This window comes from Rattus norvegicus, chromosome 3, assembly GCF_036323735.1.
Source record: "Rattus norvegicus strain BN/NHsdMcwi chromosome 3, GRCr8, whole genome shotgun sequence".
NCBI classification, from domain to species: Eukaryota; Metazoa; Chordata; class Mammalia; order Rodentia; family Muridae; genus Rattus; species Rattus norvegicus.
Genome location: NC_086021.1, coordinates 22,959,802 through 22,980,950, shown reverse-complemented (window position 1 = coordinate 22,980,950; position 21,149 = coordinate 22,959,802). Strand labels below are relative to the sequence as shown.

The following is a 21,149-nucleotide window of genomic DNA, read 5'->3' as shown; positions in this document are numbered from 1 at the left end:
TGATTCGGAGTCTGTCAGTCTAGTATCTTCAAGGATTTTAGCGTTTGGCCCCTTGGAGCCAAATAATAAAGAAATATATTAAATAACATATAAATAATTAAGAATTACATGGCTAGGAATAAACACAACAAGAAAGCTGGTTTTGGGAGTCCTTTAAAGTATCTCTAAGGCTTTTTTAAAAAACTACCTTTGCTTCTAAGGAGCCCGTGGGGGGTGGGCCTAGCTGAGAGAAAACTGGCTGTATGTGGGAAATTTCATGCTCCTGATAATAAAATGGTAATAAAACCTCATCTGGCTCCTGAGACTTAGAGCAGAGGGGATGTTTATGGTGGAGGGGGTTCCCCAACACAGGTCCAGCTGCTTTCCAGGTTGGGAGGTTTCCAGCCCTACAGGGCAACTGGGATTATGGACTCTGTGGCCTCCTGCTAGGGCAGTTCCTTTACTTTGGGAGAAAACACTCAGTTGTCCTGCCCTGGTGCCAGACAGCTTCACTCTAGGCTCCAATAGAATGGTGTCACAACAAAGTGAGATTCACAGTCTGCGCTGGGGTGGTTTGCCCCAGGGAAGGTAAATAGCTGGGGAGGACATTCAGAGGGTGGCAGTGTCCTCCCAAAGGTTAGCCAGTGATTGGGGATAGAGTTTGGGAGTCAGCCTTTCACAAAGGCATGCTTCTCAGCAGGAAATGTGGGTGGAGCAGAACAGTTCTGGGATAGAGACAAAGCTCCTTTGAATCTTTATCAGAAGGCCTGGCCTCTTGCAGGAGGGGTACCCGGGACGCCAGGGCAGGGAGAAAACTCCAGTGTGTAATCTAATTACTCTCCCTCGCTCTGTCAACCTAGAGTGCACAGTTGCTTACAGCCTCCAGCTGCCAGCACGCTGAGTGTCCCTCTAGCTCATGAGGTCACCTCCTACAACGTCATAACCCATACTGGAGAGTTGTGGGTAGCCCAGGAGTAGTTGGGACAGCCCAGACCAGATCTGGCCAACAGTCTCACCTTCCCAGGCTGGCTGCTCCACCAAACTACAGCAGTCTTAGAAAACCTATTGAGAGCCAGTTGCAGTGGCCGCTGGCAAACTTTCTCAGAGTCGTTGATTGGTCAGTGGCCGAGAGCTTTAGCCAATCAGCGCGGTGTTTGGGTTCGCATTTCAGACCAAAGGTCCAAGTGGGTGTCTGGCGGGCACAGTGGCCTTCAGAGACTCAAGGTATGGAGGGCAGAGCCAGGGAGGGGTGAGCATGTCTTGGGAGGGGACAGCCAGGCGGCTGGCACCGCCATCACAGCTATCGCTGCTCCTGGTGCTGATGCTGCTGTCACGAGCCGGGGCTCTGCATCCTGAAGAGCTCTTTCCTTACGGGGAGTCGTGGGGAGACCGGCTGCTGCAGGAGGGCGACGTTGAAAGCTCCGCGGCTGTGAAGCTAGCAGTATGTAGAAGTAGCTTCTATGGTGTCCAGTTCAGCAACCTCTACGTAAGTTCTGCTCGCAGAAGTGTGAGGCTTGGTGTGGGGTTGTAGTTTCTTCCCAGGGTGCTGAGCAACTAACCTCCATGTTTAACTGTCACTGCCGCTGGGGACCAGACTTAGCAGCTTCTTGATCCCTACTGTGGAGGAATAAGGATCATTTCAAGGGCGAGCTGGAACCGTCCCCCTCTACTTCGACTTCCCAGGCAGGAAGATGAAATTGAGGCAGCTAGTGCGGTTTGTGTTTAGGGGCGGTGGGAGGCTGTGCACGCAGGCATAGCAATCTAATTAAGGACATGGCGCTCAAGGTGTGCAGTGGTGGAGAAATATGAACGGGTTCAAGAGTGGCCGCAACTGTGAGTCGCAGTGCACTTGAGCACTGTCGCCAAAGTTGAGTTTGTTACCCTGGATGTGTCTCAACCTGCCAAGAGTAGGGTGTCTTCTTGACTCAAGTAGAACTCGGACCGTAGGTGCGTTCGACTGGTGGTTGCCCACCACCAGTTTGAGTGACCACCGTTTTCCCCTTTTAAAAATGTTTATGTGGGGTGGGATTCACGTGCTACCTCATGCGTGTGAAGAGCAGAGAACAACTGAAAAATCCCACGCAGAGAGACCCTTACTCAAGTCTTGGGAAATCTCGGACCCCAGACACAGAGAGACCATTTTGGATGTAATAAGCAAAGGTGAGGTTTATTACGGAGGCCTATTACAGAGATCTCCGGGCAGACACGTATCCCGCACAGGAGACAGAGGTGTAGGCCCGAGAGGCTGGGAAAAAGAGTATTTAAAGGCAGAGGCTGTGAGCACCAGGGGATGGGGGATGTCAAAGGGGAATGCACCACAAGTTACAAGATTGTTTTATGGCTCCAGGAGATAAGGGGACGCCAGAAGGTTTTATGGCCCCCTGGTTCCTGGAACAGAGCTACTAAATCAGGAGAAGGGTAGGGTCTTCAGGTCCTCATTATTTTTAAAAGTTTGTCAAAATTGATGAAGCATCTGTATTTGAAACACCTCTGGTTAGGCTTGGGCTGCCCGGTTTCCTGGAATGCTCTCTGCAGGACACAATGGCTGAAAAGCACAAGTAGGGGCTTATCAAGGTCTGGAGGACATCTGGTTAAAGTATGACTCTGAGTAAGCTGGGGGGATGTCTTTGGATGGTTTATGGCTCAGTCCTCGATAGCCTGAGCTGGTTTTTGCATTCCTTTTCTTTATCTTTATGGCCTGTTATTCCTGGCGGCAGGGCTTAGCCCTGAGTTTGTGGCTTTTGGGCCTAACTCTTTTAATTTTATATTTCTTTTTTTTTTTTGTTCTTTTTTTTTCCGGAGCTGGGGACCGAACCCAGGGCCTATGTGCTTCCTAGGCAAGCGCTCTACCACTGAGCTAAATCCCCAACCCCTAATTTTATATTTCTAAACCTAGAATTCATATAATTTTCTTTTCACAACCAGTTTTTTTTTAATCCCACCTTCTGTCGGGTCCTAAAACTCAAGTCATCAGGTTTGACAGCAGAGTGCCCTTACCTGCTGAACTGTCTCACCGCCCTGTGGTCTTATTGTAGGTGGGCACCAATGGGATCATCTCCACCCAGGACTTACCCAGGGAGACTTAATATGTCGTTGATGATTTTCCTACTGACTTCCCAGCCATCGCCCCATTCCTGGCTGACATCCACTCGAGTCACAACTGTGGCCGGACCCTGTATGGAGGACACCTCCTGAGCTGTGCTGAGTCTGGCTGAGTCTGTGCACAGGCTTCCCCGCTACCCACTTCTTCCTGGCCACCTGGGAGCAAGTGGGCGCCTAGGAGGAGGACAAGCTTGGTTGGGGCTGCATGGTCTGGAGAGGTAAGCAGAGGTGTACCCTGCAGCTGCATAAACAGAAGGGTTGGGCTTGAAAAGGAAACTAAGCATTGGCTAAGAAGCATTCCCTTGATTCTGCTCCTCAACACTAAGAAAATCGCTTAGTAAAATGAGGGAGTAAGGTGCAGATACCAAAAACCCTGAGGGAACTTAAGGCACTATACAGTTTTTTTTGTTTTGTTTTTTTCTGGAATCACCTATAAATACACAAATAGTTCTAATGAAATATTCATCAAAAAATTAAATATTTGGGAAATTTAAAAAGGAACAACTTTTTTTTTTTTTTGTATGAGCTGGGTGTGGTGTCACTCACCTTCAATCCCAGCAGAGTCAGAAAGGCAAACAGATATCTGTGAGTTCTAGGCGAGCCTGGTCTACAAAGTGAGTTCCAGGACAGAATACAGAGAAACCCTGTCTGGAGAAACCAAAAATATCCTGTAGGTTCGTGTGTACATTTCTATTTATTTCTTTAATATTGTTGCCGTTGACAACAGTGGGTCCACAGTGCCCATATTACTGTTTCACTTGCTTGTTCTGCTGTTTAGTATGCTCTGGTCAGTGTATTTCTGTAACATTTATTACAACCTTATAAAATCTCACCCTTCCTAGTGGTCATTAAGGTTGCTCCCGTGACATTTTTACTATAATCAATACTATAAAATGCCTTATAAGGCTTATATTTTATTCGTGTGTGTGTGTGTGTGTGTGTGTGTGTGTGTGTGTGTGTGTCTTTCTCTTTGTCTGCTTGTGTTGGTAGGGCCAGAAGAGGGCTTGGGCCCCCTGAAGCTGGAGTTGTTACATCCAGACAGTTGTGAACTGCTTGACTGACAATGGATACAGAGATTTGAGCTAGCATGCTGAAAGGACTACAAGGAGCTGAGCCACCTCTTCAAAGCCAACACTTTTTAAAGTGTCAAAACACTGCACAGCCTGAGCTGACATCACAGGAGAGTGAGCAAGCATGCCATGAACTTCTTAGTAAGTTCCCTGTAGCTTTCTCCACATTGCCTTTGTAACAGTTTACATACTTCAATCTGCAGGAGCCTGCTTTGCAGTCTCCCTGGAGAAAACACCAACTCTGCTCTGGCTTTGGTCTTGGCAACATGTGAAGCGGGTATGGGTGGGTGAGGGTAAATGGCCTCATTCCTGGTGTAGGTAGAGACAGAGTCCTCTTGTGAAATTCCACCTGGCTGTAAAATGCCATAGACCTGGAGCAAATCTGTGTTTGCTTTAACTTCCCTAGTGCCTCTGAGCTACAGAAGTGATGTCTTCCCTAAGAGCTTGCCCATTGTTCCTGAGTTTGTTCTGTGAAATTAAAGGAAGAGACATGTTTTCCTAAAGCCTGCACCAGCAGAGATGGAGAAATTGTTTGAAGCTACAGTTTCTTACTTGACAGGTTAACATCCAGTTTTGTTTACTTACTAGCCTTGTAATGCCTTGGCTTTGACATCTCAATTACAGTTCAACAGAATACCTTCAACTCAAACACTGCTTCCTTGGTGCAGGCCAGCCAGCTAGAGGGCTAGAGAAGACAGGCCCCACTGTTAGGTTTCATTCGCTCAGTCATTCATTCATACATTCTTTTTAAAACGTTTATCTAATATCATGTATAACAAGCTTATAGTGGAAAAAAATAAACTTTTCTAATACAAGCAACTAGGTCGCCAATTCTAATATTTCTATTTTCTTACAGTCTTTTTTAAATTTTTAATTTATGAGTGAGTCTGTGGGTTTGCATGCACATGTGTGCATATGCATGTGTGCATATGCATGTGTGAACCAGAGGTCAACTTTAAATGTCTTTGCATGGGAGTCATCTTGTCTTTTTATTCAGGGTCTCTCTGGGACCTGGGGCTCCCCATTTACGATAGGCTTGCTGGCCAGTGAGCCCTAGGGATCTGCTTGTTTTTCTCTCCAGAGCAGAGATTACAAGTGTGCTGCCACGACCTGCTTTTGATCTGGGTGCTGCCATTCAAATCAGGACTTCATGCACGCATAGCAAGCACTTCATAGGGTGTGCTGCCTTCCCAGCTTCTCCTGTAATGTTAAAAAAATCTATGTCACAGAGTTAGGGTTAGGAGCTAGGGTTTAGGGTTAGGAGTAAGGGGTTAGGGTTAGGGTTATATATGCAGAGTCATATATATCATATATAATCTCTATCTGAACATAGTCGATATTTGTTAATTCAGAAACTACTATTACACATTTTCCTTATATCGGCACTGAAATAGACATAGTCTCTAAGCAGAATGCTCTTACTCTGAATGGCCTCTCTTACATTGTGTAGGAACACCACTGATAACCTTTTGTTGGGGTAATATGGTAGACTCTCCAGCTAGAGCTTCCTCCTAACCCATCTTGATTCAGGGATTCCATTTGTGTAGGTTTCAGTGAGTAAGCAATTTCTCCAGGATAGAAGGCAGAGTATGTTTCAGCCTCTGCGCTGGAGGTTAATGTACTAGGGGCATGGCAGGCACAGTGTCTTTCAGAAGAGCAGGGTGTTGGGATCTGATGCAGGAGCACTCAAGTGTAGAAATGTTGTCCCCTCTGAGGACTGCAATTGGTTCCTGGAAGTAGGCAGCCTTGAACGATTTGAAGTGGGGAGTCTGACGTTTATGTTGTTCCTTTTGTTTTGCTTTTGATCCCCCCACCCCATGCATCTCAGGTTGGCCTCAAACCTCATAATGGAGGATGATCTTGAATCTCTGATCCTTTTGACCTGACTGACCTGTGCTGAGATAGTGGGTGTGCAGCATCACACCCTACCCATTTGATGGGAATGGAACTGAGAGTGCAGGCTGACCAGGCACTCTACTAGCTGAGCCACAGTCTTTCTGGTGACCTTAGTTAGTAAGGTTCGAAGGGCAAACTACTTAGACAACTGTTAAATAGTCTGTTTGTTCACACCATCAGACTTCTCTTTAAATTTTTAAAATTGTGTTTATGCACATGGGTCATATGCCTACATACCGTTGCATGCAGTGCCCGTGGAATACCCTGGACCGGATTACCTACAGTTGTGAGCTGTCATGTGAGTGCTGGGAAATGAACATGGGTCCTCTGGAAGAAGAGCCAATGATCTCAACCAGGGAGCCATCCCTCTGCCCCCCTCTCCTTACCTTCTTGCAGGAGTGTTTTATACTGTCTTCTCGACACAGTCCCACAGGATAAGTACAGTAATTACTGTTTATATCACAGAAGAGAAAATAATTTCCAAATCTGCCTTAAGTGAGGCAAAGTCACCTTAGAAGACATACTTTTCCCCTTTCTTACACTTTCCATGCAAGACCCATTTCCTGTACACGAATCATATAAGTAGTTACAGTAACAATCGCTGCACTTTTTCTGAAGACATCTAATAAATAAGGTTAGCGTTTTAGTGTTCATTGCGGCTTTGGTGCTAGGATAGTTCTTGGAGCCATATTCAAAGGAAGTGTGAACTGGAGTGAAGTTGCTGTGAAGGATGCTTCTGATGACAACCTCACTTTGAAATTATGTTCTGCTGCTCCCAAGGAAAATTAGCTAGACTCTTGCAACAGAAAAAACAAACAAACAAACAAACAAACAAAAATTAGAGCAAGAAGCATTTGCACTGAGGCTCCGGGGTCTTGAGGCTGTGGTGGGTCCCCAGTGTTTTAGTGTTTATTTGACATGAAGGTTACAACCCGAGAGAGATGAGTTTACTACTTAGGATTCTCATTTCATTAGCAACCTTTCATTAGAAACTGTCTTTGACAGTTTCCTTTTGGTGTCCGTGCATGCGGTACCTGTGTCTCTGTGTGTGTCTGTGAATGTGTGCGCATGTGCAGGCACACACAGACATTCATGCATTGCTCACATTTGTGTGGAGATGCACGTGTGTGCAGACCAGAGAAGAACTTTGAGTGTCATTCCTTAGGCACTATCCACATTTTAAAAATTATTTATTTGTTCTGTGTACGTGTGCATGCTTTGACACTGTGGTAGTCACAACACAAATTCAGAGTCAGCTCTCTGCTAATCCTCCTTCATGGGGTCTGGGAATTGAGCTCTGGTCATCAGGCTTCCGAAGTAAGTGCCTTTAACCTGCTGAGCACTCTATCCAGCTCCCTTTCAAATCATGTTCAGGCACACCTCCTTCTGACCCAGTACTCAGCAGCTAAGCCAGGATTGATTGCTGGATGATGAAGCTCACGAAGCTGCCTTCCTTCCTATGGGACTACAGATCTGGGACTGACAGACACCATGACTGTTTTTGTTCAGTGTGTATTCTAGGGATCAAACTCAGGTGACACACTGAACCATTTTCCCAGCTCTTCCTTCAATTTTGCAGTTCTGGGACTTGAACACAAGTCCTCAGGAAGGTTAGCTAAGTATGTCCTTCATGAATGAGCAACACCCATAGGCACAGTAATTCTTTCATTACACCTTCCAGGTACTTGTGAAGTCAGGAACAAGGCAGAAAACACTTGCAGCAGTGGTCTTGGAAGACACAATCCCTCAGTCTTCATTTTCTAAGCTGTAGATTGACATGGTAGTGCTGACTTTTTAGGGTTGTCATGAGAATTAACCAAGGCGATGTGTTGTTCCTGCCATGTAACGATCTTGTGGTAGAACTCCTTTATGTAAGAACTTGGTTGTTTTATTTCATTTTATTCTCTCTGTGTGTGTACATGTATGTGTACATATATATTTACGTGCTACATGTGAATATGTATGTCTATGTATGGTGAGTGTGTATGTAAATAATCTATGTTAATGCTGTATATGAAATTGTGTGTCTGCATGTTCATGATGTGTATTTATGTCTGCATTTGTGCATTATGTGTGTGTTTGTATATGTGTGTGTGTGATGTGTGTGTCTGTGTATGGTTTATGGGTATGATGTGTGTATGTGCATAATGTGTGTGCTTGTGTGTGTCTGTATGGTGTGTTTATATGCATATGGTGTGTGCATGTTGTGTGTGAGTGTGTGGTGTTTGTATGGTATGTGCATACTGCATTGAGGCCACTTGTGTGTGCATGATATATATGTGGGGTGTGTGTATGGTATGTGTGTAGGACATGTATGGTATATGGTTTTGTATGATTTATGTGTGCACGTAGCGGGGTGTACATGCAGAGACTGGGAGGAAATCCTCCCGGTACCAGTTCTCTCCTTTTACATGGGTTCCTGGAACTGAACTCGGATTTGAAGGCAAGGGATTTATTTACCTTTCGAGCCTTCTCTGGCCCTCTCTGTAAGTACTTTTTAAGTGGAGGGTTTTCCAAATTACTGTTTTGGGTTTTTTCCCCTTTGTTTTTCTTATCTTTTTGTAGGGGAATTTGGTGGGGAAATTTCTGTAGCTTTCTTGTTTTTTAACTTTTCCAAACATCCATATTGTTCTTCAGATATTGCCATAGGGTGAATGGGCTTCAGGACTTGTTCCATTCGATGAGGTTTTGAGCACAAGATGTGTTTTCAATTACTCCTGTGGAAGGCTCTTCTGAATACTTTGAAGACCGTGGGATTGAACTCTTGCTTTGATAGATTTTTTTTTTTATTTTTGAGGTAGATTTTGGCACACAACAATCTCCTTTGCCTGGAAGATTCTGTGATCTCTACATAGTTTTCTTACATCCGGTATAGTAATATTAATAGTAGTCACTAGAAATGACATCAGATGAATAATACCTTTACAGCGTGAAATGTTTCTGCTCTCTTCATTCCCTCCAGGATGTTCAAATTGGGTATGACAGAGTGTTCTACCTGGCATGCTAGAATGGCATGGTGCAACTGCATTACAAAAATGGACAAATAAAGTGTTTGTTCATTTAGTTAATCTGAGATTTCTTAAACTGTCACTTCATAGAGCAAAGAGGTTATGGCCGGAAGATCTGAGTAATGAATGGTACCGTTTTTTGTTGTTTTGTTGTGGTTGTGGTTGTTGTTGTTGTTTTTGCTCTGTGTGTTTTTGGTGTCAGGGGAAGGCTGTTGTGTTCTCACTGGGGAAGAGGGTGTTATCTAGAACTGAGTTAGATAGTATGTCGAAGGTTTTTGTTGACGAGGAATTTCATTTGGGTTGGAAGGACCACAGGAATGGGAACCGAGTGTGAGTGGTAGTAGAGCTTGCCCTAGTCTGGGCTGCATCCTGGGAGAGGGATGGGAGCGTGGAAGTTGCTTCAGAAAAGGATGGAAACATGGTATCTGTAGCCAGGAAGCAGAGAAAGATGGGTGTTGTTTCTAAGCTTTCTTTCTTCTTTGTATGCAGTGCAAGCCTGAGCCCAGGGAATGGTGGTGTCTATATTTAGGGTGGGTCTTCCCTCCTTAATTAATCTAATCAAGATACTTTATCATAAATATGCCTGTTGACTGTTTCCTGGATGGTTGTAAATAGCGTCAGATTGACAGCTAATAGTATGCTTCACAGCTGCTCCCTGGATGCTTTAACATAGAATGGTGGGTGTTGAGTTGGTGCAGAGGTGACAGTTGTTGATCAAGAACTTTGGATTTAGTTGGAGCTTTTAATTTTTGAAGCTAGAGTCCACAGAAACGGTACGTGTGTAATTTACCACATGTCAGTGAAGACAGAGAGGATAGAGAATAACTAGGTATATGAAAATGGGTTGAAGAAAACTGCTTAGGTGTCCTTGAAGACTACATATGAAGGAGGATACACTATGCCATCGTGAAAGCATTAGGCATTCTCTTAACTCTGCAGTACAGGGGTGAATTTGGAATACCCCAAGCACATCAGTGTCCCCATGGGAATGGGGAAAAAGTAACATACAAAGTGGTGGTTGGTGTTCACACCAAACATCAGAGGCCAGAATCCAGTGGCCTTACACCTCCAGAGGATGTGTCCTTAAAGAAGACTGAGCATTGAACTTTGTCCCCCAGGAAGGAATCACCTCATTTCTTATTTTGTTATCATTTTGGTAAGGCTGAATAGACAAACCCCTTGCTGTAAAGATGTCATTCTGCTGGTTGATGTTTTACCCTTGTTGGATGGTATGTTTAAGAAGCCTTCTGGTTTTCTGTCTGAACAGGAAACTGGAGACCTTGCAGCTGGGCAACTCTGACCTGATCCTCTTTGTACTGCTCCCCACCCTGTGGAGAGCTCCTCTCCTAGCTGGCACTCTCTCTTTCTCTTTGGGGAGATTGGGAGGCCATGACTCTTGTACAGGTTTTGGCAGTGCAACTGAGGGCTTACCTTCAGAACCGGTGTGGAGGACTCTTGGAAAACTTGTCTCTGGGAATGTGAGGGCCTTTCCCTTTGGAAAAGAGTCAGACAGAGGGTGTCTCTAAGGAGGGGCTCTTCAGAGCCTATGAAGTGGCTTCTTAGCGATTCTGTGTGGAAGTCTGTAGCCCTGACAAAGGGTTCATGTGTGGCAGATTTCAAGCAGCTCAACTCTTTCAGAGTGTACTTTGGGATCATAAACTATACTAAAAGGAAGTTTTTGTTGGTTTCTCCTCTGTTATTTGCCTCTTTTAGTGGGGATGAGGAAATTAAAAACTTGCCATCTGAAGTGAGTGCTTCGCCAAAAGGTGACACAGAAAAGACATAGAGCAAATAAGGCACTACATGTGCAGATCTCCAGGTTAAAAGTCGGGCTCTCCCATCACAGCCTCCTCACTTCTTCCCAGACCTCCTCCCCACTGCCTTCTGATCTCCACATGTAGATAGCCCTTATCATATGGAATTTCTGTAAATTTAGAACCTTGGTTCTCCCTTATCTTGTGAAGTTGATTGTGGCCACCATACCAGGAGCCTCCACAGTTGGTTATTTAAGGATGGGATTATTAGTTCAGCTTTTTATCTCCTACTTGAACTTTGTTGTGACTGAAATAAAGCTTTTGCAGCCTCTGGCCCTACCCTGACTGATGATGGATGATGCATGTTCTTCGTGTACCTGAGTTGGAAACTTAGAGGGTTTGACCTTTCTGGATAGGGTCAAGCCCTGCAGATGACATACTTGAGGACTACAGCTACAACAAATGTAGAATGTGGGGACTGAATTCATGAACTTTTTTTTGAAAAACAAGGAAGGTAAGCAGACTCTTCCATTTAGAGAATACAGAGAAGCTACAGAGTTTTTTTATTTGAAACCATATTAATATCTGCATTTCTTTGACTTATTATCCAAACCTCAAAGCTGTACTTTAGCATTACGTGTCAGAAAGGTAAAAGTAACATTTGAGATGTTCTAGAACAAGGCAAAAAAAAACAAAAGGACACATTCGTTCCTTGTATTCAGTTTTGAGGTTCTTGCTGTGTCAGTTTGTCTTGTTTAGCAAAATGAAGAGGTAATGATACCAGTAAGTGATTTCTTTTCCTTCTTGTCATCCACCGTCTTTATAAAGCAAGTATTTGTAAGAGAAATGTCTCCCCAGTTCCCTATTAAATTGTAAAGCATATATGATCTAGTGAGAGAAGCCAACTACAGAGTCTAACACAGTGGAGCATCCCTTAACTAATTCTTTGGTGGAAGAAGGTGGTAATGGCAGAAAAGGTCCCTTTGAAACTCAGTAAATGAAATATCAGGGAGTAATTCCACAGTCACCCTGGTGTTAATTCAGACTCCAACTCTCATCTAGGTCTGCTTTGGCTCCCACAGTGTTTATCTTCATTCATTGGCTGCCACCGTGATGCTACCCAACCCCACTCTGATGTCCTGGACACTCTCCTTTTTCTGTGGCCTCTGCCACCATGCCTGTCCCCAGTCACTCTCCTAAAACTCCAGTCCTGGCTGTTTCTCTCTCCTATAATTCAGGCTCCTGGGGCATAGTTTTTTGGCTTTGTCCTGACTGCAGCATCAAACATAATGTGGTTTAGCGGGTACCCAACCCCGATGAATTAATATTCAGATGGGTTAGTGAGTGGAGGCCAAAGCCAAACAAGACAACCAACAGGAGCCAAAGACATACTGGAAAACCAACATAGTGGGTGCTGAAGGATGGAAGGGGTTCCGCATGGTATCACAGTCCTCGACCCCCAGGAGGCAGTGCTTGCTGGTTAGGATTTTCTTGGTGCAGGGAAATATGGACACAGCATCAAAGCACTTAGTAGGAGTGGGGACCCTTAAACACTGTGTAGAGGGCTTAGTGGAGCTGAGCCTGGGAAGGGCGATTGGGTCAGAGCAGGTGTCCTGGAATGGCTTGTTTGGTAGAGTTCAGATGACTGTCTATTGCAGGGGATGAGCTGTTGGGTCTGGCTGGCTTCCATCATTAATCATTGCCTGACCTTAAGCAAGCCCCTGGGTCTCTTTCTTCATTGGCAATGTGACAAGATAACTCGTATTGTAAAGAGATTGAAAAGGAAAGGGAGTTTGGCTGTGAAATAAGTAAGGATGCCTTTTGATCAGCTGCTTCCTGACTGACTGTTGCCTGCAGTATGCAATGGGTGGATGCATAGATGGATGCATGCATGTCTTGCTGGATGCACGGATGTTGGATTCATGGATGGATGGATGGATGCATGGCTGGCTGGCTGGATGCATGCTGGCTGGATGCACAAATGGATGGATGGGTGCATGCATAGATGGATGAATGCATGGCTTGCTGGATGCATGCTGGATGGATGCATTGATGGATGGATGGATAGATGGGTGCATAGATGGATGGATGGATAGATGGATGCATAGATGGATGGATGCATGGATGTTGGATGCATGGATAGATGGATGCATGGATGTTGGATGCATGGATGGATGGATGCAAGGATGTTGGATGCATGGATGGATAGATGGATGCCTAGATGGATGGATGCATGGCTTCCTGGATGCATGGATGGATGGATGCATAGATGGATGGATGCATGGGTGGGTGCATGCATGGGTGCTAATATGATATATGGATGTGAATGCCATTCAGACACAAAATAAAAACTGAGGGAATAGGAATGAGCAAGTCAATTTTGTTCCTTGTCCAGAACTCTCAAAAGAGTTTGGACTGGAGTAGCTTTACAACCTTAACACTTTTAAATACACTGTTTTAATGTTATTTGTTGAGAATTTCATACATTGATACAGTATTTTTCAGTATATCCACTTCACCCCCTGTATTTGTCCTAATAATCCCTTGAATACAGCGAAGCCTACTCATGAGTGAGGGGCCACCACTGCAGCGTGATCCACTCACTAGGGATCATACCCCTAAAGAAACCCTCCCCCAGCAGTTCTCAAGTGACAGAATCTTCTCAGCTGCAGGCAGGGGCTTCAGTGCCCTACCACATCCGTGCTGGAATGTTGAGTGGTTTGCTCTTCTGCTGGACACCAACTGCACTGAGTTTGTGAGCTCAACGACCATATGAGAACATGTCATTGTTTTGATCCAACTCCTTCCGACCTTTGGCTCTTAAACTCTTTCCACCTCTTTTCTTTCCAATATTCCCTGAGCCTTGAGGGAACTTGATACGGTGGGAGCTTCTGTGGCTGAGCTCTCCACAGAGAGTTCATTCTCAATACTCGGACTAGTCATGAATGTGTATTACCTACCATCCACTGTATGAAGATGCTCTCCCAATGACCACCGAGAGCTGTGTTAATCTATGAGCTTGTAACTGGTAGAGTTTGATACTATATATCCATTTAAGAAAATAGTAGTTATGGTTCACTCCCAGGGCTTATGAGCCTCTCTGCCATGGTTTCCTGACCAGATTTACAATGCCAGGCAAAAGTTTCCTCTTGTAGTGCAGACCTTAAATCCACCCAGAAAATGATTAGTGATCCTCATTACATTTCTGCCATTTATGGCATACCCATGAGTACATCTTGCCAGGGCTTTTGTTATGTAGCCCTGAGTAGTCACAGTGGAGTGAGAATAGTCTACATAGCATCTTCTAGAATCATAAAGGGTAGCTAGCAGGGGTGGAAGCTTCCTGCTAAGTACTGTGCAGGCAGGTTTGTGTGATTTCTTCAAGTTCTTTGACCTACTTGTGTGGTGTCATCAGCTATAGGATCTTACCATCACATTCTGATGGGTAGCCCTGAGCAATGAGAATTGACAACTCTGGTATCATCTCTGTGACATCCTCGACCAACAACTTGAGAGCAAGGTGTCCTACATCTAGCTCTGGACTTTTTGAGAACTTGTAGCCAATGGAAGGAGAATTACCCACCTTGTAACGTTCGTTGTAAGTTGGCAAGTAGCTTTTCATACGGCTTTTGTATTTTAATGTTCGTGGACGTTTTACCTACTTGTATGTCTGTGTGAGGCTGTCAGAAGTCCTGGAACTGAAGTTACAAGCAGGGGTGAGTTACCATGGGCGAGTAGGTGCTGGGAATTGAACCCAGGACCTCTGGAAGAGCAGCCTGTGCCCTTAACTGTCCGTCTCTATGGCCCTTCATATGGCTTTTTCAAATATCCTTAGTGTTAGTTAGTTCTTCTTCATCCTCTTCCCTGCAATCCTAAAGATTTTAAACCAGTGTTTCATTTATGCATTATTTAGCTATTGATCTAAATTGGTAGAAAAGATTAAAAAAAATAACACATGGTTTACAAAACTATATTTGTAATTTGAAGAGGGGATTCTAAAGGAGATTATGTTCAAACCAACATGGAAAAATCCTAAAAAGGATCTGGCCTCCGCCCCCTTGTTGTAACACCTTACCTGTGTTCTGATTTTTTTCTTTTGTTTATTTCATTGTTTAAGGGTGTCTGCAATACCTTTTTGTCCACAGCTGAACACTTTCCAGGCCGTTCTGGCATCCGATGAATGTGATTCCTATGCCCTCTTTCTCTATCCTCCCAATGGTCTTCAGTTTTTGGAACTCACCCCAAAGAATCCTACAGTGTCCAGCTGCAGCTTCCTGCTAAGGTGGGATTCTGCCAAGGGGAAGCAGATGATGTGAAGAGAAAAGCCCTGTATTTCAGCCTGACTAACAGTGAGCAGTCGGTGAAGAATCTCTACCAGGGAGTAATGTGGAGTGTGTGACTGTGCTATGCACTGGAAGGACATTTAGGAGGGACACTATCTCTAGTGGCCAGAAACCATTTGATAATAACCTTTGGTGGCTTCTAAGAAAGGCGCTGGTTGAAAACCAAGAGCTAAGCTGGACCTCTGGAGCTTCAGGCTGCCCAAGATTTAAAAGATTCTTTCTTTTTCCTGCACTCTCTGTCAGGCATGGAAACCAGAACCAGCAGTGATTATATGTTTTTGCAGAACTACTGGGGCTTGCTGTGAAAAACATTGTTCTTGGGGCTACATAGAAATATCCAGTCATAACTAACTGCCTCAGTGGACGCTTTTCTGGAGAGGAGGCATCATGATTCAGTCTTTCAAACAGGTATTGTTAAGGATTAAATTATGAGTACTATAATGGAGGGGGGAGGAAGATGAGGCTTTTAGTCGTCTCAGGTTTCTTTTGGCACCATCACCAGAAATCATGCTGACTGGTTTACCCACAGCGTTGCCAGAGACAAATCCATTTCTTAGTCTCCCCAGTGGGTTATTCTGCTAGTGCTGCAATAGGCTATTCTGCAGGTGTCTGTCCAGTTGGTGCTCCTATAAGACGATTGACTTCAGGTGGGCTCTTTTGTCTTTGAATTTTGCAATACTAGCTTAGCCCACAGTAGTTACTTTGTGGCTTCCCATAGTTGCTTCTCAGTCAAACTAGATCATGGGCAGAGAGAGTGACAGAGCAAAAATTTACCGATCACTTTATCTGCAGAGCATTGTGATAAAACCCTTGCAGATATTATCTTAATTAAAACTCTCTCAACTTATAGGCAGTAAGTATAACTATCTTCCCAGTTTTACCAATAGTCTTACCGAAATTATGAAAGGTGCTTATGTCAGAGTCAAATGGCCGAGCCATAGTCAATACAGCTCTGAAGGATGGATACAGGGGTGATCTCTTATGCAGAGTAGATAGGGTGTTTCTTACTTGGATTTCATGTTACCTGGTTGTTTGTATTTTGGTTCATTTTATCAGTCACTTTGGTTACAGCTCACTCTGCCCTTCTCCTGCAATTTTGATATTTCTGGAAAGCATCAAAGGAGACAGTGAAGAACCGGAGTGAATGGATGACAGTGTTTGTGTGTGTGTGTGTGTGTGTGTGTGTGTGTGTGTGTGCACGCACATGTGCGCGTGCATGCATGTGCATGCATGTGTGTGTGAGCACGTGTATGAAGGCCTTTATGGCTCTAGTAGGGAAACACAACTTTCTCCTCACATGCTTTTTGCACACACACACAGGCACAGACACATGCACACGCACAGCAGCTTCTTATGGATATGCAGGTACCAATTCTCATTCTAATACTCTGTGATTCTTGGTCCTTCCCAGATTCTGTTGGTGTCCAGGGGCTCTGCCTTTAAAAATCATAGTATTTCAAGCACTCAGCCTTATTTCCAAGGGTTCTACATACAAGTGTCGCCTCCTGTTCTGTGATCCGTACTGGGTCTTGGTCTCCATCTCACCCTAGTCTGTGTAGTCTAGACTCTAGAACAGACTTAGCAGTTGGCCTCTATCCTTTCTCCTCTAACCTCTTACCCTCTAGCTTAAAGACTCTCTCTCCCCAGGTTGTACCTAGAGCCCCTTGGAAGGAGGGCTGAATGCTTGAAATACTACAATTTTTAAGACACAGGCGTGTGCCAGAAAGGAGCAGCGTGAGACATGACCAGAGTGATTGACAAATTTGGTGTGCCTCACGCTTAATAAAATGAGACAAACTACAGACAATGGAATAACATAAAATGCAAGTCAGAATTATCCTACCACTACTCTGAGTGACAACTCTGCTACCTCCCCTTTCAGCGTGGGCTTTGTCTCCCATTCAGTGTTTGCATACTTAACACTGTCTCCTAGCCTTCTTTCCTCCAGATTCTGTCAGTATCGTTGTCTTAAGGGTTGAAACACTGCATCACACATGCCCAGCATTGAGGACAACATTTGTAAACTAAAGTAGCTCAGGATCATGGTCCTAGCTCCTTCTGCATGCTTTGCTGTACCCCTCCAAGGAGAAGAACATTTTCCTAGTCCTGGAATCTCTTCCTCCAACAGAGGTCATACATTATTCATGTTTGCAGGCCTCTTCTGAAACATATGCATATTCAGGTAGGGAAGAGAGTAGTTCCTGGGAAGGGATTAGTCCCAGGCAGGCCAGCATGGCTGTTCTGTTTTGTGATACAGTTTTTCTTTCTAGGAGACAAATTCTATCTGTGAGCATTCATAAATGACCTCAGTGTAGAGGGTAAATTAACTGTTTAGATTCCCACCAGGCACTGTGGCAAACACCAGGATATTGATTTATGTCTCATTAGAAGGCATTTATTTAGCTCCACTGTTGCATGATTTGTATTTTCCTTCTCTTTGAAGCTTTGAAGCTGTCCACTTCCAAACTCAAGAGGTTTCCCAGCTGCAATACCCTGCTGTGGGATGGGCTGGGGCTCCAGGGTCTCTTCTTACTGATTGGTTTCAGTTTTTATAATTACATTACTGTGTGGGAGTTGGGGGTTGGAGGCAGCTGTTGGGGAGATGTCTGGGTCGGAATCCAGTTTGTCAGAGTTTGTGCTCTCCCCCTACCGCGTGGATTCTGGGTTTGCTCTAAGGTCTTGTAGGTAAGTGGCTTTACCTGCTAAGTCATTTTTTCAGCCTGGAGTTTTGTCTTCTGTGGTGTGTTTTATTTGCAACCCTAACTTCTATAAGCACCAACTGAGGGCAAGAGTTGAAGCTCTGCTGGTAGAACATTGCCTTCCGGACACAAAGCCCAGAATTTTGACCTTGGTGACACACAAACAGGGTTTAGTATCACACCTGGTATCCCAGTGTTTGGGAGGTGTAGGCAGGAGGAAGAGAAGCTCAAGGTTATCATCAGCTACATGAGACTGTGTCTCAAAAAATGAAAAGAAACCTTAGCAATTGAATATAACAAATCACAGAAGGGACGAACACTGACCTGATTGGGGAGGAGAGGGTCTATTTGGTTTACTGTCCTGGGTCACACAGTGCATTAGGGGAGCCACGGCAGGAACTAAAGCAAGACAGGAACCTAGAAGGAGGTAGGAACTGGAGCAGAAGCCATGGAGGAACATTAATATTGGCTTGGTTCCTCTGTCTTACTCAGCCTGATTTCTTACACAACCAGAGATGGTACCCTAGGGTGGTATCACCCATAGTGAACTGCTCTTACTCCCACCAATCATTAACCAAGAAAACACCCCTCCCCGAGACTTGCCTTCAGGCATGTGTGATTGAGGCAATCTCTTCTCAAGTCTGTGTCAGGGTGACGAAATCCAGCCAGTACAGCAGAGTATCGTGAATACATTTGGGTACAGGTAGTGGCTAGTGGACAGTGCACAGAATGAGAGAGAGATAGAGAATTAAAGAAAACCTCAACTCTCTTCATTATTGCAGTAGAAACCAAGACTAGAATGATGAATACTTGCCCCAGTGAACAAAGATCTCGTTATATGATTCAGTGGATCTTAATACTTCTTTTTAGCCATTCCCTCTTATTCTTGATTGTTGACTTTTGAGGAAATTACATTGTCTGGGATAATTTGAGCTTTGGTACTTCATGCAAACACAGGATTGATATCATTGGCTAGGTCCCATTTTCCAGAGTCATTTTTTTCTCCATCTTTATTAAATTGGGTACTTTTATTTACATTTCAATTGTCATTACCTTTCCTGGTTTCCAAGCCAACATCCCCCTAACACCTTTCCCCTCCCACTCTATATGGGTGTCCACCTCCCCAACCTCCACCCATTACCGCCCTCCCCCCAACAATCATGTTCACTGGAGGTTCAGTCTCGGCAAAATGAAGGGCTTGCCCTTCCACTGGTGCCCTTACTAGGCAATTCATTGTTACCTATGCAGTTAGAGCCCAGGGTCAGTCTTTGGGTAATGACTTAGTCACCTGAAGCTCTGGTTGGTTGTCATTGTTGTTCATATGGGGTCTCAAGCCCCTTCAAGCTCTTTCAGTCCTTTTTCTGATTCCTTCAATGGGGTGGTCCTGTTCTCGGTTCAGTGGTTTGCTGCTGGTATTCACCTATGCATTTGCCATATTCTGGCTGTGTCTCTCAGGAGAGATCTACATCCAGTTCCTGTCAGCCTCCACTTCTTTGTTTCATCCATCTTATCTAGTTCGTTGTGTGTATATATGGGCCACATATGGGGCAGGCTCTGAATGGGCGTTCCTTCAGCCTTCCAGAGCCTTCCTAACCCGAGCTTTCTCTTAGGGTTAGAAGTCATCTTACACATGGCTGTCCTCTTCACAGCAAGCGTACCATTGACACTGAGATAGTAGGTGACTGAGCTGGCAAGAGTAGTGCCACATCCCCACAGAAGATCTCGAGTTTCAGGATAGCTGGGACTATCTGGTGAGACTCCTCTGAGAAAAGAGATTCTTGGGAACTAACAGGGGTTCATGGTCTACTCTACAGAGAAAATGAAGAACTGTTCCCAAATACTGAGCCTCATTTTGATTAATACATTTGTATCTTACCCATGTTGAACTTTTGCTCAAAAATTGTTTTAGACTTGGTCATTAAAACGTACTGATACATCTATCATCCTCTGTCATTAATACATTAGTCCATGTGAATCAGAGTACACAGAGATGTTTGTAAGACAAAGTTTCTTGTTAGCATGAAATTCTTGCCGTGGGTTTGCCAACTTTTGGCTGTATGATCTCAAGATTAGCTAACCTCTCAAAACCAACTTTTTCCTCACTAAGATCTAGCAGAGCTACCACCCCTATCTTGCAGAGCACAGTGAAGACTGATAAGCACTGGTGTAAGCACGGCTTGTAGAAATCAGTACTATTTAAGTGTTTTAGGAATTTTAAGCTTAAAAAAGCTTGAGTCCGATTTACGTTTTCATTCACGTCGAGAAAGCATAAAATATTCTTGCATTCCATGTTTGCTCTCAAGACAGCCAGGATTTTGACAGAATATTTGATTTGGGCTTCTGGAGCAGACATATAACCTGATGGCTTAGTGTTCCATACACAATGACAGACAAAAGGCAGCTTATAACAAAGTTCCTGTATGGTATTTATCTCAGTTACTTAGAACCTTTGCTTCTGTTTGACATAGCATGGAAAGTTTGGCTTTGATCGTTAAAGTCTTTTGATTTCAATGTGAATTCTGAAGGAGGATGAATGGACTGGTTACAATCCACTCTTTCCTCTGTTCTTAGAGTAAGCAACCTGGGGATTCCTGGGGCGTGGGCTTTTCACATCAGCAGCAGGCTGGCCCTGGACAATGTCTGGCCAGCCACGGTCAGAGGTGACCATTCCACAGCCTGCTCCTCAGCGCTGGAACACTCCTTCCACCATGCTGCAGCCCTGGAGATCTGTACTGAGGACAGTTGCAATTATCACAATGAGAATGGAGAGGATGTAGAATACCCACCAATTGAACCAGGGGAGGCCCTGGAAGGCCACAGCAGAATCGATGTATTGATGTGTCTTTCAAATCAAAGGGTAATTTCAGCTTTGTGAATGTTGGCACCACGTCTCCAGATTCTGATCACGCTTCTCCTTTGCTACACCCAGCACCTGGTAATTGGCCATCCTACCGGGAAACAGAATCGGCTTCTTTGGTCTGTCAAATCAGACAGGGGCCACCTGTGGGAGAGGTAGAGGTCCTGGATTTCAAGGACCCAGCATTGCTTTTGAATCCAGTAGGCACCAGAACCCCAGCTCTTGCACAGGCAGATGCAGCTTTCTTAACTCCAGGCAGGAAAGACCTTAAGAACAGAAACACCCAGTCCTATCCAGAGGCACGGCCAGTGCTTTCACAGCCAGATGTTCCTGTCGCTCCTTTGGAAGGAGAAATCCTTCCTAATTACCCCGAGTCCGGTACATGCCACCCCTGAGTGGAGGGAGGTATGTGGTAGGACTGGATGACCACGTGAGTTCTAA

The 21,149-nt window shown here is 44.6% G+C and overlaps 1 long non-coding RNA gene across 1 annotated transcript in view; it reads left to right on the top strand.

The window, feature by feature from the left end:
- The first annotated feature begins 908 nt into the window (after positions 1 to 908).
- LOC120101881 (uncharacterized) overlaps positions 909 to 21,149 on the top strand; it is a 64,036-nt gene continuing 43,795 nt past the window's right edge. Inside the window, exons 1-2 of the long non-coding RNA XR_010064713.1 lie at positions 909 to 1,465; positions 3,015 to 3,299. This is a non-coding gene — a long non-coding RNA (uncharacterized LOC120101881). The remainder of the gene's footprint in view (positions 1,466 to 3,014; positions 3,300 to 21,149) is intronic.